The 15,949-nt window shown below is 32.6% G+C and overlaps 1 protein-coding gene across 1 annotated transcript in view; it reads left to right on the forward strand.

The window, feature by feature from the left end:
• The first annotated feature begins 2,712 nt into the window (after nt 1–2,712).
• LOC148940658 (kelch repeat and BTB domain-containing protein 3-like) overlaps nt 2,713–15,949 on the forward strand; it is a 34,987-nt gene continuing 21,750 nt past the window's right edge. Inside the window, 1 exon segment of the mRNA XM_089105220.1 lies at nt 2,713–2,763. The gene's annotated coding sequence lies outside the window, so the exon portion shown is untranslated.

Genomic DNA, 15,949 nt, shown 5'->3' on the forward strand with positions numbered 1-15,949 from the left:
ATGTAGTGATGGGGATCGGCAGCTCAGGTCCACAGACTTAGACATTTGAATTTATACTTACACTCGATCTAGCAGATTATTTTTATTGCCTCAAACTCTCTGTTTGAGTAGCTGCGTGTAGTAGACCTAGTTTTCTCTAGAGCTACTAGTCTTATTGCAGCTATGCGAGATAAAATTATAGACATGCAAACAGATAAAGCTATTTTACATTTATTGTACAGTGGGTTAAAAATAAATATCATTATTATTATTTAATGAAATCTTTCGTAAAGCAACATAATTTTCTTGTGAGTCTGGCCTCACTGAAAACCTTTTGCAAAATTTTCCGAACTCTGAATCCTCGTGTAAAAGACCAAAGCCTGCACAGGAAGTCGTTTCGCACTTACGTAATTTTGTAACCATGTCGAATTTTGGAAAAAGTGATCTTGCTCATGTGAAAGAATCAACTGAAGATTATTTCAGAAGGGATTATTTTCGTGTAATAGACGCATCGTATTCTGAGTTTGAAAGCCGCTTCATGAATGCTCTTCCAGTCCAGTTCCAGTATTAGACTCAATCTCTACATTAGATGTTTATTCGCCCAACTTCCGTGATGCTAGCCAACTAGCTAGTGTAGCAGAGTATTACAAATAAGCTTACATTGACTCAACCCTGTTGACCTCACAAACGGATCTTGTGAGAAGAAATATCGACTCTTAGCCAATAAGCCGTAAGATCTCTTTGAACTTCACGATTGTCTGAAGGTCAATAGTGCATTCCGAAATTTTGAAAATTATACAAATCTTGATTATTCTGCCTATCACAACGGCTAGTAAGGATTTTTGTCTACACTAAGCCTGATTAAAACCTACTGAAGATCAATAATGGGTAACGAAAGGCTCAGAGATCTGATGTTGATGTTTATTGAAAACACTTGTGAAATCCTTGGATTTAAAACAAATTAATTTCTCTCTGTAATCATTAAACACTTTTAAATTGCTTCTTACTATTACTAGTTGATTTTGGGTGAGGCCTGTGCAAACCACTGTGAATCAATATTGTTCTTAAACAACTGTGAGCCAGCCACTTTAGAGGGCCCACAGAGATTGCTTCACCCCCCTTTAGCTCAGAAAGAAATGGCGCCGCTGACCTATATTCCTTCAACTGATAGCCCTGACTTCTGTCCTTCCGAACATCTATCAAACAGTTCGTGGAAACAAACTGTAAGTAAGGAGCGATCCAGCTCAATACTAACCGAAACTCTAACACCGGAATTTTGATACCAATAGATATATCAAAAGAATCGGCTTATTACGCTGATGTCAAATATATAAGTTTCATTAAGTTTAGTTGTACCCGTTAAAGCCTAGAAGCCTGAGAAAATTTGCCTGATTTTCAAAAAAAGAAAAAAACACCCCCTAAAATTCATATAATCTTCATAAAAATCATACCATTAGATGAACCGTATCAGAAAACCCTATTGTAGAGGTTTCAAGCTCCTATCTGTAAAAATATAGAATTTTGTATTTTTTGCCAGAAGAAAGATCACGGATTGTTTTTTTTTTCCACGATGATTGTTATCGACCCAGCGGTCCTAAAATATCGTAAGGGGGCTCATTCAAACGAAAATTAAAAGTTCTAATGCCCTTTTTCAGTGACTAAAAAGATTGGAGGGCAACTAGGCCCCCTCCCCGACCCTTTATCCAAAATCGGCCGATCAAAATTTTGCGGTAGCCATTTTGTTTATCATAATTGAAAGGCCCAGTAATTATACCTTTGAATAAAGAATGACCACCCCCCACAGCCCCAGAGAAAAGATCTTTAAGTTATAAAATGTTTCTACTGTATACGCATATATTTGTTATTGGGAAGTAAGTATACATTTTCATATGGAGGGGGTGGACGAATTTTCTGCTGGGGGTTTTTCCACGGGGAAATCTTACATGGGAAGGCAAATTTCCAGGGGATGAGCTTATCAGGAGAAATTATACACTTGGGGAATTTGCCAAAATCCCTAAGCAAAATTCTTTTTATGTGTCTTACTTTCTCTTTTCCGTCTCAATTTTACGAGTGGAGTTAGGGTAATTGTCAGGGGTACATTTTCACCGGGATTGAATAGTCTAGAGGATATTTCCATGGAGAGGGAGATTTCTCCGTGGAGGTGGGGGCAGATTTCCTGGCATTATTTAAAAAAAGATCAGAAATTATATTAAACAAACAAGTTTTTTCAACTGAAAGTAAGGAGCAACATTTAAACTTAGAACGAACAGAAATCATTACACATAAGAAGAGGATTGCCCCCTCTTCAACAACTTGCTCTTTACACTAGAGTTTAAATTTTGTCCTAATTTTTTAAAATGGACTCCTGAAACACAAGGGTCGATTAATTAGTAGGCTACAATAAGAAGTTTTTCCAAAGTACTAAAAACTTTAGCGTAAAGAGCGAGGTGTTTTAGGAGGGGACAATTCCCTCAATATTCGTAATAATTTAAGTTTTAATGCTGCTTCTTACTTTCAGTTAAAAAAAACTTGTTTTTTATTTGATCTTGTTTTAAATTCATGCTTCCTGTGAACCGGTACCTAGTGCAATATCCAGCGTTAAGCATCAAAAAACAGTTGAAAATGTTATGTATCAATCTATTTTCCTTTCAATATTCAAACCTTTCATCAACACAGATGTGATGAGGTACAATATGAGTTGAGATAACCAGTTTTGTTAGTCGAATTGTAGTGCTGTAGTCGTTAGACAGTCGACGGAGACAAGTTCAAAGCGCTACTAACAAAGTAAGTGAATTCTGTTTTAATATAAATGTCTTTGTATTTTGGTTGAAAAACAGCTTTATTAAACTTGACTGAAATTTAAAAATGTAGGATAGTTATCTTCATTTTAGAGGGATGGGTCCTTATGAACAAATATTCAATATCAAAAATTTTAAATCTAAAAAGTGTGTTTAAACTAAAAGTGTAGGTGAGGGGATTTTCATGATTTTGGGAAATCATTGAGCTAAGTTGTGAAAAATGTCAAGGCTACTTATTTCTTACACCCACCACACTCAAGAAGTGAAGTTAGGTTAGTCCTTGCGAAATAGGCTATACCTAAGTATGACGAAAATATGATAGGCTACTTTGGTGGCAAAATTATGAAAGAAAACGGTTCTGCCAGACAAAGAGCTTGAGTCTGGTCGTCCAGTCCAAAGCCTAACGGAGATTGCCCATCTGCCTAGAGTGTTGGGCCAGGTTTAGCACCCAATTCATTTGCTCAGATAGTTGCACTAACAAAAACAAATTAAATATTGGGTTGACCAAGAGGTCACTTGATTTGCGGTAAATTTTTAGTTATTCATATTATTGACTTACGGATAAAGTAAACATACCACTCGATGCCTTTTTTCCAAAAATAACAATCATTTTTGTCGGAAATGAATTTTAACCCCAGCCCTATATATACCAATTCAGGGTATATATTTGCACATTAGGGGGATGGGGGTAAATTTTATTTCTGATATAAATGAGAGGTGAGTTTAAACTTACCTCCACCCCCCTAATGTGCAAATATATACCTTGAATTGGTATATATAGGGCTGGGGTGTAAAATTTAATTCCGAAAAAAACGATTATTATATTTGGAAAAAGCTTAAAAAAGGCATCGAGTGGTATGTTTACTTTATTCTTAAGTTAATAATATGAATAACGAAAAAATTACCGAATTCTCAAGCCAACAAGCGATCAGATTCTAATAGGGGGCCCCACCTGCCTGGAGTGTGAGGCGAGTGACCCATTTGACAAGCTCAGACAGTTGTCCTAACAAAATGAATTGAATTTTGGTTGACCAAAAAGTTGCTTGGAATTGAAAGGCAAAAAAGCGTCTAAAATCTAATAAGACCCATTTGCCTAGAGTGTCCGGCGAGTGACTCAATTCATAAGCTGAGAGAGTGGCGCTCAGGGCTTCCACCCTCGAAAATTAGAATTCGGGGACAAGTCTTAAAAATTCGGGGAGTTTTCGGGGACAAGTCTTCAAGATTCGGGGATTTTTCGGGGAAAGAACAATATAGAATTTCGTTGCGAAAATTAGGGAGCCAAAATTGGTTCTAGCTTCGTTTTCAGGCTCAAGTAGGGCTTGTATCTGCGTAGTAAATCAAGCCTTTTACTAAATAGGTATTAGAGCCTGAGCCCGGGATTGGAACCCATAGCTGAAAACACTTATTGCTGATATTGCGGCAAAAACTTCGAAATTGTTTTCAAAAAAAAAAGAAAAATATTGAACATATGTGAACTGTAAATACCAGTAACAATATTCTATTAAGTCATTAATCTCAGAAATTCATTAATAATATTTAAAAACAAACCCAAATATTGTTTGCGGTTTCTAGATAAGTAAATTAAATAGAAAAATTCAACCTATAAGGACGGGGTAATATCAAAACTTAAAACAAATAAGAACTAAACTAAACAAGTGAATTTAAACTTAAACTAAAAAGGGAATTTTGACGACAATTGAGACATTGTTGGTTTTTCATGCTGCTTCTAAGGACTTAGGTGTTTACCCCCCCCCCCCAAAAAAAAAAATCCTCCCACGGAAAAAAGTAAAATACCCCCCCCCTCCTCACAAAAATATACCCCACAGAAAATGCTCCCCTCCTGAAAATACTCCCCACGGAAAGTACCCCCGCGGAAAAAATCCCACGCGAAAAATACCCTCGGAAAATACCCACCCCCGTGCGGAAAATACCTCCTCGGAACATAGATTTTTTTCATTGTTTGTTTCTACTATGCTTTTCTTTCTTTTGGTTACCTCATAATTACTATATAGTCACCGATTAACCCCCAACCCTCCCACCAACCCTGTGACCATTCATATTCCAAATATAATACTTATTGCAGTCTCATTTTTATATCAGGTCATCTAATGCCTGGACCTGATAGCTGTAGGCTACAAATCTTATAAAATTTACTAATTCTTTTACTTCGCACTAACATTATTTGGCATTATTAACCAACTTTTCGCGATAAATATGTCCGAAAATAGTTAAAACTTGACAAGAAAACAATATGATCCTAATACCCAAATTTTTACCTTAAGCTGTGTTGTAAATTTTCTTATGGATAATATTTTTGGGGTTACTTCCGTTTGAATCCTCTATTCTTCGACCTTTTACATAGTCTGTAGCTAAATTTTGTCTCATTAGAAGGGGGAGAGAGTTGTGCATTTTTTAAGGTAAGAAGATCGTATTTCGGGATAGTTCTTAGGAAGAAATAAATTATACCACATTTTCTTAAAAAAAAAATTTATCTCAGGATTAGCCTTCATACAGGGTTATTAATTGTTAAAGCATTAGAAGTTGTAAAGGTAGGCCTTAGATATTTAAAGAAATTTACTTGGCTATCCCGAATTTGAGCAGAATATATTTTCCGTAAAATTTCCTTTGCCTAACTAACAAGTTTGCAAGACCGTAAAAAGTTCCTAAAACTGCAGTTTAAAATATTACGTCACTGCAAAAATTTCACGGGTGAAGGGACCAGAATAATAATTGTGAGGGAGTGATGGGTGAATACGTTTGAGGATAAAGAGTGGTATGACAAATAAAATTCTCAGATAAAAAGAACTTAAATTTTACGCACCGAATGAAACAAAAATTTAAATGGTAAGAATTCCTGGCAAAAAGATCAATTTCTTCAATATAATATGCGTTCAATTATTAAGTATTAAACATTAATACAGTATGTCCAAAACTGAAAATAGCAAAAGAAAACCAAATTTAAGCTTATGATTCGGTTTTCAAAACAATTCTCTTTCTTTAGAAGTTCAATTTCAAAATCCAGAATCTAACTGAGCGTTCCGTTAAACAACTTCAAGTATAATTCTTGGCTAATTTTGTCAAGATACTTGACCACGAATGATGTAAATGTAAGAATCTTATAGCATTTGGAATATTGCATTCGAAATTATTAAATCTAAATAAAAGAAAGTGAAACTTTTGTGAACATATAAAGAACCGTCTATAATTAAATTGTATCGGTCTGGTTCTTATGCAATGTAACACAGGAGACGAAAATTAACGAACAAGAGAGTAGTGAAAAATTATGGTATGTAAAGTAATGTTTGCTAGGGATAGTCACTAGGGGTCAAACCGTAGTTGAGTGATTTTCCAGGATTCGGGGAAACATAAATTTTTTCGGGGAGAAACATAGATTTTCGGGGAAATCCCCGAAAATTCGGGGATAGTGGAACACCTGGTTGCGCTATTCCAAGGACTTGAGCTATAGTTTAACCCAAGTAGTTACCTTGTAAAAGATTTCAGGGATACATGAAAGGATACCAAAAACTGTTTTTTTTTGTTATTGATAAGAATTCCACAAGATTGTACCGTTTGACGTAGACATTTTTAGGAGCCAATCAGAGACAGCGATGGTTGCTCAATATACGATAACTTGATTGGAGATTGGATTTGAATAAAAGGAATGGTATTTACATTTGCATAAAGGGGTAAGGGATTTGCGAATTGGATTGTATGAAGGTGAAAAAGAGAAAAAAAAGGGTTAAACTGATTATCAGTTAAGGTAACCCCTCGGAGTTGTTAACTCAGGCAATTTGTTATAAATTTGAGACAACATCAATCTATGAAAATGGTTAATGATGATAGAATGACATTGTGAGTCGACCTAGCTTTACCTCTCCGATGTGTTCTGTATAATACACAAGTTGTGTTTGAACAGTGTTGTCTGTTTGAAATAGGGTCCATCGTTATAGTATGCTAAAAAGTTGATACTAAGAGAGATGTAGATGGCAAGAACATAATTTTAATAATGAAATTCAGAACAAAACTTAGAAATCCTTGCAAATCAAGTAGTAAGGTGTATGTGAGTACGAACCATCAAGGATCATAAGCACCAACGAGCCTAACCAGCAGAGACATCAACCCCCCAAAGGTCTCCTATCCCCAAACTCGAAGGGTGTCCCCTCCCCTCCAACTTTTTGGCCCCCTTCCCCCATTTTTTTTTATTTTTTTGATTTTTTTTATTATTGACATTTTTTCTGATAACAAGTATCATTCATTACGATTGTAGCTTTCAAATGTGAAACTTAAGTCCATGTTTGGATTGAAAACTAAACTGTTTCTGTAAAATCTGAGTTAATAAGGGTTTTTGACCTTAAACTCTAGTTTTTTGTAAGAAAAGTATGCAAAATACAATTCTCTGGTTCAAATGTGAAACTTAAGTCTATTTATGGATCGAAAAATAAAACTATTTCTGTTAAATCTGAGTTAATAAGGGTTTTTGACCTTAAACTCTAGTTTTTTGTAAGAAAATTATGGAAAATACAATTCTCTGGTTCAAATGTGAAACTTAAGTCCATTTATGGATCGAAAAATAAAACTATTTCCGTAAAATCTGATCTAATTAGGGTTTTTGACTGTAAAATCTAGTTTTTTTGTAAGAAAATTATGGAAAATACAATTCTCTGGTTCAAATGTGAAAATTAAGTCCAGTTTTGGATACTCTTAATGATGAGGACTGATGGTTCTAATTCAATATTTTTTTCATAAAAACAAACTATTGTTTTTTTACACTTCGAAATTATTCTAATTTATTTATTTTTTATCTTTTTTTTTGTACGTATCTTAAAATGACAAAATATATTTCTTGAATTCACCTCTTGAATACACAATGGAGAAATAATAAAAAAATATTTGTAATTTCCAGACTTCATTTTCATGCAATAGATACCGAGAGTTCTATGACTCCTCCCCGCAATGAATTCTAAGGGTTTTTTGACTCCTCCCCACAATGGATTCAGATGGTTTTAGAAGTCATCCCCATATCCTAAACTCCGTTCAACCTTGAGCGAAGATATAAAAATTTGATGATGTATTTCTCTACTTAACAACTACATTAATAGCTTCCAAGATGATAGGACTGTATGACAAAGAATTTAACGGTTTGAAAAATACAATTCTCTGCTTCAAATGTGAAACTTAAGTTCATTTATGGATCGAAAAATAAAACTATTTCCGTAAAATCTGAGCTAATAAGGGTTTTTGACCGTAAACTCTAGTTTTTTGCTAGAAAATTATGGAAAATACAATTATTTGGTTCAAATGTGAAACTTAAGTCTATTTATGGATCGAAAAATAAAACTATTTCCGTAAAACCTGAGCTAACTAGGGTTTTTGACCGTAAACTATAGTTTTTTGTAAGAAAAATATGGAAAATACAATTCTCTGGTTCAAATGTGAAACTTAAGTCCATTTATGGATCGAAAAATAAAACTATTTCCTCAAAATCTGAGCCAATTAGGGTTTTTGACCGTAAACTATAGTTTTTTGTAAGAAAATTATGGAAAATACAATTCTCTGGTTCAAATGTGAAACTTAAGTCTATTTGTGGATCGAAAAAAAAACAATTCTGTAAAATCTGAGCTAATAAGGGTTTTTGACCGTAAACTCTAGTTTTTTGTAAGAAAATTATGAAAAATTCAATTCTCTGGTTCAAATGTGAAACTTAAGTCCATTTTTGGGTCGAAAAAATTAACTATTTCTGTAAAATCTGAGCTAATAAGTGTTTTTGACCGTAAACTCTAGATTTTTGTAAGAAAATTATGAAAAATACAATTCTCTGGTTCAAATGTGAAACTTAACTCCATTTTTGGATCGAAAAATAAAAATATTTCCGTAAAATCTCAGCTAATAAGGGTTTTTGACTGTAAACTCTATTTTTTTGTAAGAAAATTATGAAAAATACAATTCCTTGGCTTATAGGTGACACTAAAGTCCTTTTTTGGATCGAAATATAGAACTATTTCTGTAAAATCTGAGGTAATAAGGGTTTTTGACCGTAAACTCTATTTTTTTGTAAAAAAATTATGGAAAATACAATTCTCTGGTTCAAATGTGAAACTTAAGTTCATTTATGGATCGAAAAATAAAACTATTTCCGTAAAATCTGAGCTAATAAGGGTGTTTGACCGTAAAATCTAGTTTTTTATAAGAAAATAATGGAAAATACAATTCTCTGATTCAAATGTGAAACTTAAGTCTATTTTTGGATCGAAAAAATAAACTATTTCCGTAAAACCTGAGCTAATAAGGGTTTTTGACCGTAAACTCTAGTTTTTTGTAAGAAAAGTATGGAAAACACAATTCTCTAGCTCAAATGTGAAACTTAAGTCCAGTTTTGGATACTCATATTGATGAGGACTGATGGTTATAATTCAATATTTTTTACATAAAAACAGACTATTTTTCTTAAACTTCGAAATTATTCAACTCTATTTATTTTTTAATCTTTTTTTTGTACGTATCTTAAAATGACAAAATATCTTTCTTGAATTCACCTCTTGGATACGCAATACAGAAATTATAAACAAAGAATTGTAATTTCCAGACTTCATTTTCATGCAATAGATACCGAGAGTACTATGACTTCTCCCCGCAATGAATTCTAAGGGTTTTATAACTCCTCCCCACAATGAATTCAGATGGTTTTAGAAGTCATCCCCATAGCCATAACTCCGTTCAACCTTGAGCGAAGATATAAAAGTTTGATGATGTATTTCTCTTCTTAACAACTAAATTAATAGCTTCCAAGATGATAGGACTGTATGACACAGAATTTATTGGTTTGAAAAATACAATTCTCTAGTTCAAATGTGAAACATAAGTCCAGTTTTGGATACTCTTAATGATGCGGACTGATGGTTCTAATTCAATATTTTTTTCATAAAAACAAACTTTTTTTTTAAACTTCGGAATTATTCAACTTTATTTATTTTTATCTTTTTTTTTGTATGTATCTTAAAATGACAAAATATCTTTCTTGATATCACCTCTTGGATACACAATACAGAAATTAAAAAAAAAATTTGTAATTTCCAGACTTCATTTGCATGCAATAGATACCGAGAGTTCTATGACTCCTCCCCGCAATGAATTCTAAGGGTTTTATGAGTCCTCCCCACAATGGATTCAGATGGTTTTAGAAGTCATCCCCATACCCATAATTCCGTTCAACCTTGAGCGAAGATATAAAAGTTTGATGATGTATTTCTCTACCTAACAACTACATTAATAGCTTCCAAGATGATAGGACCGTATGACACATAATTTATCGGTTTGAAAAAATCATCTTGTGGTGTTATATTTGAAGGTGCATTTTTTTTATCGTCAATGGAACTCGAAGAAATTTACTGTTATCATTGGATACTGAACTATAACATGTTTGAGTATGATATAAGCTTGTGGAGTACTACATTGCATCGTATAAACAGACTGGGATTCTACGATAGAGTGATTACACCACTTAATAATAGTGGTCAGGAACTGGGAAATGTCCAGGAGGAAGTCAGTGACATTTGCAGCTTTTTCGGGGTTGAAGCACTACGTAAAGGATAATGTACCTACAGATAAAGTTTTGATCCAAAAGTGTGACCCTAGGATTCCACTTTTCAATCTAGAAGAATTTAAGTGTCCTAAATTTGAAGGGGTTTATCACCACCCTGAAGACGAGGTCAGGTTCTTCTCCCAGTGGATACCTAAGGACATACCTGATCGTGATAAATGCATAAGACATGGTAAAAACTATTCTATATCATGGGACCATCGTTTCTGGATGTTTAAGAGAGATCGTGTGTATGAGTATGTGTCATAATATAATTTTGTAGTAATATTCTACATAGCATTATTTCATTAAAAATATATTATGCATTACATTGTTATGTGTTCATTATTTTTAGAGTAAGCTAGCATATCAAAAGCTTAGAATCTATTAAAACATCGGAGATGTGAGAAAAGGAATTTGCATACATCTATTGTCAGACACATGGGATAACATTGACAAAATCTAGGTATCAGAATGAATAAATTCTTTATCAACATCCGTTGTTGGATATGTCATTATGTCATTATGAGTAAATTGTAAGTAAGTAGGAATTAAGTAAGTAAGTAACAAACTCTTTCTTAAATTCACCTCTTGGATACACAATACAGAAATTTTATTATAGGAAATTATGAAAAAAAATGAAGAACTCTTTATTAACATTCATTATCGATTGAAGTCGCTTCCTAGACAGACAATAAAACAATTTCACAAAATCTAAGTATAAGAGTGATTAAATTCTATATCAACATCCATTTCTCGCATTCATAGGAAAAAGTGGACAAAATCTAATTGTTAGAGTGAATAAATTTTATTTATCAACATCTTTTGTCAGATACATCGAATAAAATTGACAGAATCTAAGTGTCAGAGTGAATAATTTTTTTTTCAAAATCTTTTGTCAGATACATCAAATAAAATTGACAAAATCCAAATTTTAGAATGAATAAAAGTATTAAATGCAAATTCAGTTTGATTTTGAAATTCGTTCATTTTTATAGAAACTGCAAAAGTTCACTTTCAGCGTTTTATAAGTTTATAAGAAAAGCATTGAATGGAAACTCATTTTGATTTTGATGTTGGGTAAAAATTTAGTCATTTTTATAGAAACTGCAATAGTTTCACAAGAACTATCTTTCAACGTGTTTTAAGTTTAAATGAAAAGTATTCAATGAAAATTAAATTTGATTTTGATGGTGGATAAAAACCCTTCCATTCTTATAGAAACTGCAATAGTTTCACGGGAAACATCTTATGATTTAATACATGCAATAAACTAGCAAGTGTCGATAACCGGACAATTCTTTTTTCTCTTTTTTATCCCAAACAATTTTCAATATGTCCAAGGCAGAACAATTTCTTCATAAATTCCACTATTTAATGCCCCTCTCTGGCCCACCCCGTCCCTTCCCCCGGCCCGCTGCAGTGGGCCCCGCTGCGGCGATGGGAATACCATTGACAAAATCTAGGTATCAGAATGAATAAATTCTTTATCAACATCCGTTCTTGGATATGTCATTATGAAAAAATTGTAAGTAAGTAAGTGAGTAAGTAGGTAAGTAAGTAAGTAACAAACTCTTTCTTGAATTCACCTCTTGGATACAAAATACAGAAATTTAATTCAGGAAATTATGAAAAAAAACTTTAGACGGGGTTACGTGCGCGCACGTAACCCCGTCTAAATTTTTTTTTCATAATTTCCTGAATTAAACTTCTGTATTGTGTATCCAAGAGGTGAATTCAAGAAAGAGTTTGTCACTTACCTACCTACTCACTTACTTACTTACAATTTTTTCATAATGACATAATGACATATCCAAGAACGGATGTTGAAAAAGAATTTATTCATTCTGATACCTAGATTTTGTCAATGTTATTCCCATCGCCGCAGCGGGGCCCGCTGCTTGCCGGGAAGCTCTACAGGGTCCGCTGCGGCAGGCTGTGGGGGGGGGGGGGCGGGGCGGGCCGGAGAGGGGCATTAAATAGTGGAATTTATGAAGAAATTGTTCTGCCTTGGACACATTGAAAATTGTTTGTGATAAAAAAGAAAAAAAGAATTGTCCGGCTATCGACACTTGCTAGTTTATTGCATGTATTAAATCATAAGATGTTTCCCATGAGACTATTGCAGTTTCTATAAGAATGGATGGGTTTTTATCCACCATCAAAATCAAATTTAATTTTCATTGAATACTTTTCATTTGAACTTAAAACACGTTGAAAGATAGTTCTTGTGAAACTCTTGCAGTTTTTATAAAATGACAAAATTTATACCCAACATCAAAATCAAAATGAATTTCCATTCATTGCTTTTCTTATAAAATTATAAAACGTTGAAAGATGCTTCTTGTGAAACTTTTGCAGTTTATATAAAGATTAATGAGTTTGAAAATCAAGCTGAATTTGCATTTAATACTTTGATTCATTCTGAAATTTAGATTAGGTTAATTTTTTTTGATCTCTCTGAGACAAGATTTTGAAAAAAAAAATTATTCACTCTTATACTTTGATTCTGTCAATTTTATCCGATGTATCTGACAAAAGATATTGATAAATAAAATTTATTCACTCTAATGCTTAGATGTTGTCAACTTTTTCCTATGTATGCGAGAAATGGATGCTGATATAGAATTTAATCACTCTTATACTTGATTTTGTGATTTGTTCTATTGTCTGTCTAGGAAGCGACTTCAATCGATAATGAATGTTAATAAAGAGTTTCTTCATTTTTTTTTCATAATTTCCTATAATAAAATTTCTGTATTGTGTATCCAAGAGGTGAATTTAAGAAAGAGTTTGTTACTTACTTACTTAATTCCTACTTACTTACAATTTTCTCACAATGACATAATGACAAATCCAACAACGGATATTGATAAAGAATTTATTCATTCTGATGCCTAGATTTTGTCAATATTATTCCATGTGTCTGACAATAGATGTATGCAAATTGCTTTTCTCACATCTCCAATGTTTTAATAGACATTCTAAATTTTTGATATGCTAGCTTACTCTAAAATAATGAACACATAACAATGTAATGCATAATATATTTTTAATGAGATATTGCTATGTAGAATATTAATACAAAATCAGGTATGTCCTTAGGTATCCACTTGGCGAAGAACCTGACCTCGTTTTCAGGATGGTGATAAACCCCTCCAAATTTAGGACACTTAAATTCTTCTAGATTGAAAAGTGGAATCCTAGGGTCACACTTTTGGATCAAAACTTTATCTGTAGGTACATTATCCTTTACGTAGTGCTTCAACCCCGAAAAGCTGAAAATGTCACTGACTTTCTCCTGGACTTTTCCCAGTTCTTGGCCACTATTATTAAGTGATGTAATCACTCTATCGTAGAATCTCAGTCTGTTTATACGATGCAATGTAGTACTCCACAAGCTTTTATCATACTCAAACATGTTATAGTTCAGTATCCAATGATAACAGTCAATTTCTTCGAGTTCCATTGACAATAATAAAAATGCATATTCAAATATAACACCACAAGATGATTTTTTCAAACCGATAAATTCTGTGTGATAGAGTCCTTTCATCTTGGAAGCTATTAATGTAGTTGTTAAGAAGAGAAATACATCATCAAACTTTTATATCTTTGCTCAAGTTTGAACGGAGTTATGGATATGGGGATGACTCCTAAAACCATTTGAATTCATTGTGGGGAGGAGTCATAAAACCCTTAGAATTCATTGCAGGGAGGAGTCATAGAACTCTCGGTATCTATTGCATGAAAATGAAGTCTGGAAATTACAAATTTTTTTTTATTATTTCTCTATTGTGTATCCAAGAGGTGAATTCAAGAAATATATTTTGTCATTTTAAGATACGTACAAAAAAAAGATAAAAAATAAATAAAGTTGAATAATTTCGAAGTTTAAAAAAAAGTTTGTTTTTATGAAAAAAATATTGAATTAGAACCATCAGTCCTCATCATTAAGAGTATCCATAACTGGACTTAAGTTTCACATTTGAACCAGAGAATTGTATTTTTCAAACCGATAAATTCTGTGTCATACAGTCCTATCATCTTGGAAGCTATTAATGTAGTTGTTAAGTAGAGAAATACATCATCAAACTTTTATATCTTCGCTCAAGTTTGAACGGAGTTATGGCTATGGGGATGACTTCTAAAACCCTCTGAATTCATTGTGGGGAGGAGTCATAAAACCCTTAGAATTCATTGCGGGGGGGAGTCATAGAACTCTCGGTATATATTGCATGAAGATGAAGTCTGGAAATTACAATTATTTTTTAATTTCTGTATTGTGTATCCAAGAGGTGAATTCAAGAAAGATATTTTTTCATTTTAAGATACGTACAAAAAAAAGATAAAAAATAAAAAAAGTTGAATAATTTCGAAGTTTAAAAAACAATAGTTTGTTTTTATGAAAAAAATATTGAATTAGAACCATCAGTCCTCCTCATTAAGAGTATCCAAAACTGGACTTAAGTTTCATATTTGAACCAGCGAATTGTATTTTCCATAATTTCCTTACAAAAAACTAGGGTTTACGGACAAAAACCCTTTTCGATCCATAAATGGACTTAAGATTCACATTTGAACCAGAGAATTGTATTTTCCATAATTTTCTTACAAAAAACTAGAATCTACGGTCAAAAACCCTTATTAACTCAGATTTTCCAGAAATAGTTTATATTTCGATCACAAAAAAGGATTTTAGTGTCACCTATGAGACAAGGAATTGTATTTTCCATAATTTTCTTACAAAAAAATAGTTTACGGTCAAAAACCCTTATTAGCTCAGATTTTACGGAAATAGTTTTATTTTTCGATCCAAAAATGGAGTTAAGTTTCACATTTGAACCAGAGAATTTTATTTTCCATAATTTTCTTATAAAAAACTAGAGTTTACGGTCAAAAACCCTTATTAGCTCAGATTTTACAGAAATAGTTTTTTTTCGATCCAAAAATGGACTTAAGTTTCACATTTGAACCAGAGAATTTTATTTCCTATAATTTTCTTACAAAAAACTAGAGTTTAAGGTCAAAAACCCTTATTAGATCAGATTTTAATGAAATAGTTAACTTTCTCGATCCAAAAATGGATTTAAGTTTCACATTTGAAAAAGAGAATTGTATTTTCCGTAATTTTCTTACAAAAAACTATAGTTTACGGTAAAAAACCCTTATTAACTTAGATTCTAAAAAAATAGTTTTTTTTTTCTATCCAAAAATGGACTTAAGTTTCACATTTGAACCAGAGAATTGTATTTTCCATAATTTTCTTAGAAAAAAACTATAGTTTACGGTCAAAAACCCTAATTAGCTCAGATTTTGCGGAAATCGTTTTATTTTTCGATCCATACAAGCACTTAAGTTTCACATTTGAGGCAGAGAATTGTATTTTCCATAATTTTCTTACAAAAAACTATAGTTTACGGTCAAAAAACCTTATTAGCTCAGATTTTACGGAAATAGTTTTATTTTTCGACCCATAAATGGACTTAAGTTTCACATTTGAACCAGAGAATTGTATTTTCCATAATTTTCTTACAAAAAACTATAGTTTACGGTCAAAAACCCTAATTAGCTCAGATTTTACGGAAATAGTTTT

Source organism: Artemia sp. Qi Xiang Cuo, chromosome 19 (assembly GCF_049724085.1).
Source record: "Artemia sp. Qi Xiang Cuo chromosome 19, ASM4972408v1, whole genome shotgun sequence".
Lineage (NCBI taxonomy): Eukaryota > Metazoa > Arthropoda > Branchiopoda > Anostraca > Artemiidae > Artemia > Artemia sp. Qi Xiang Cuo.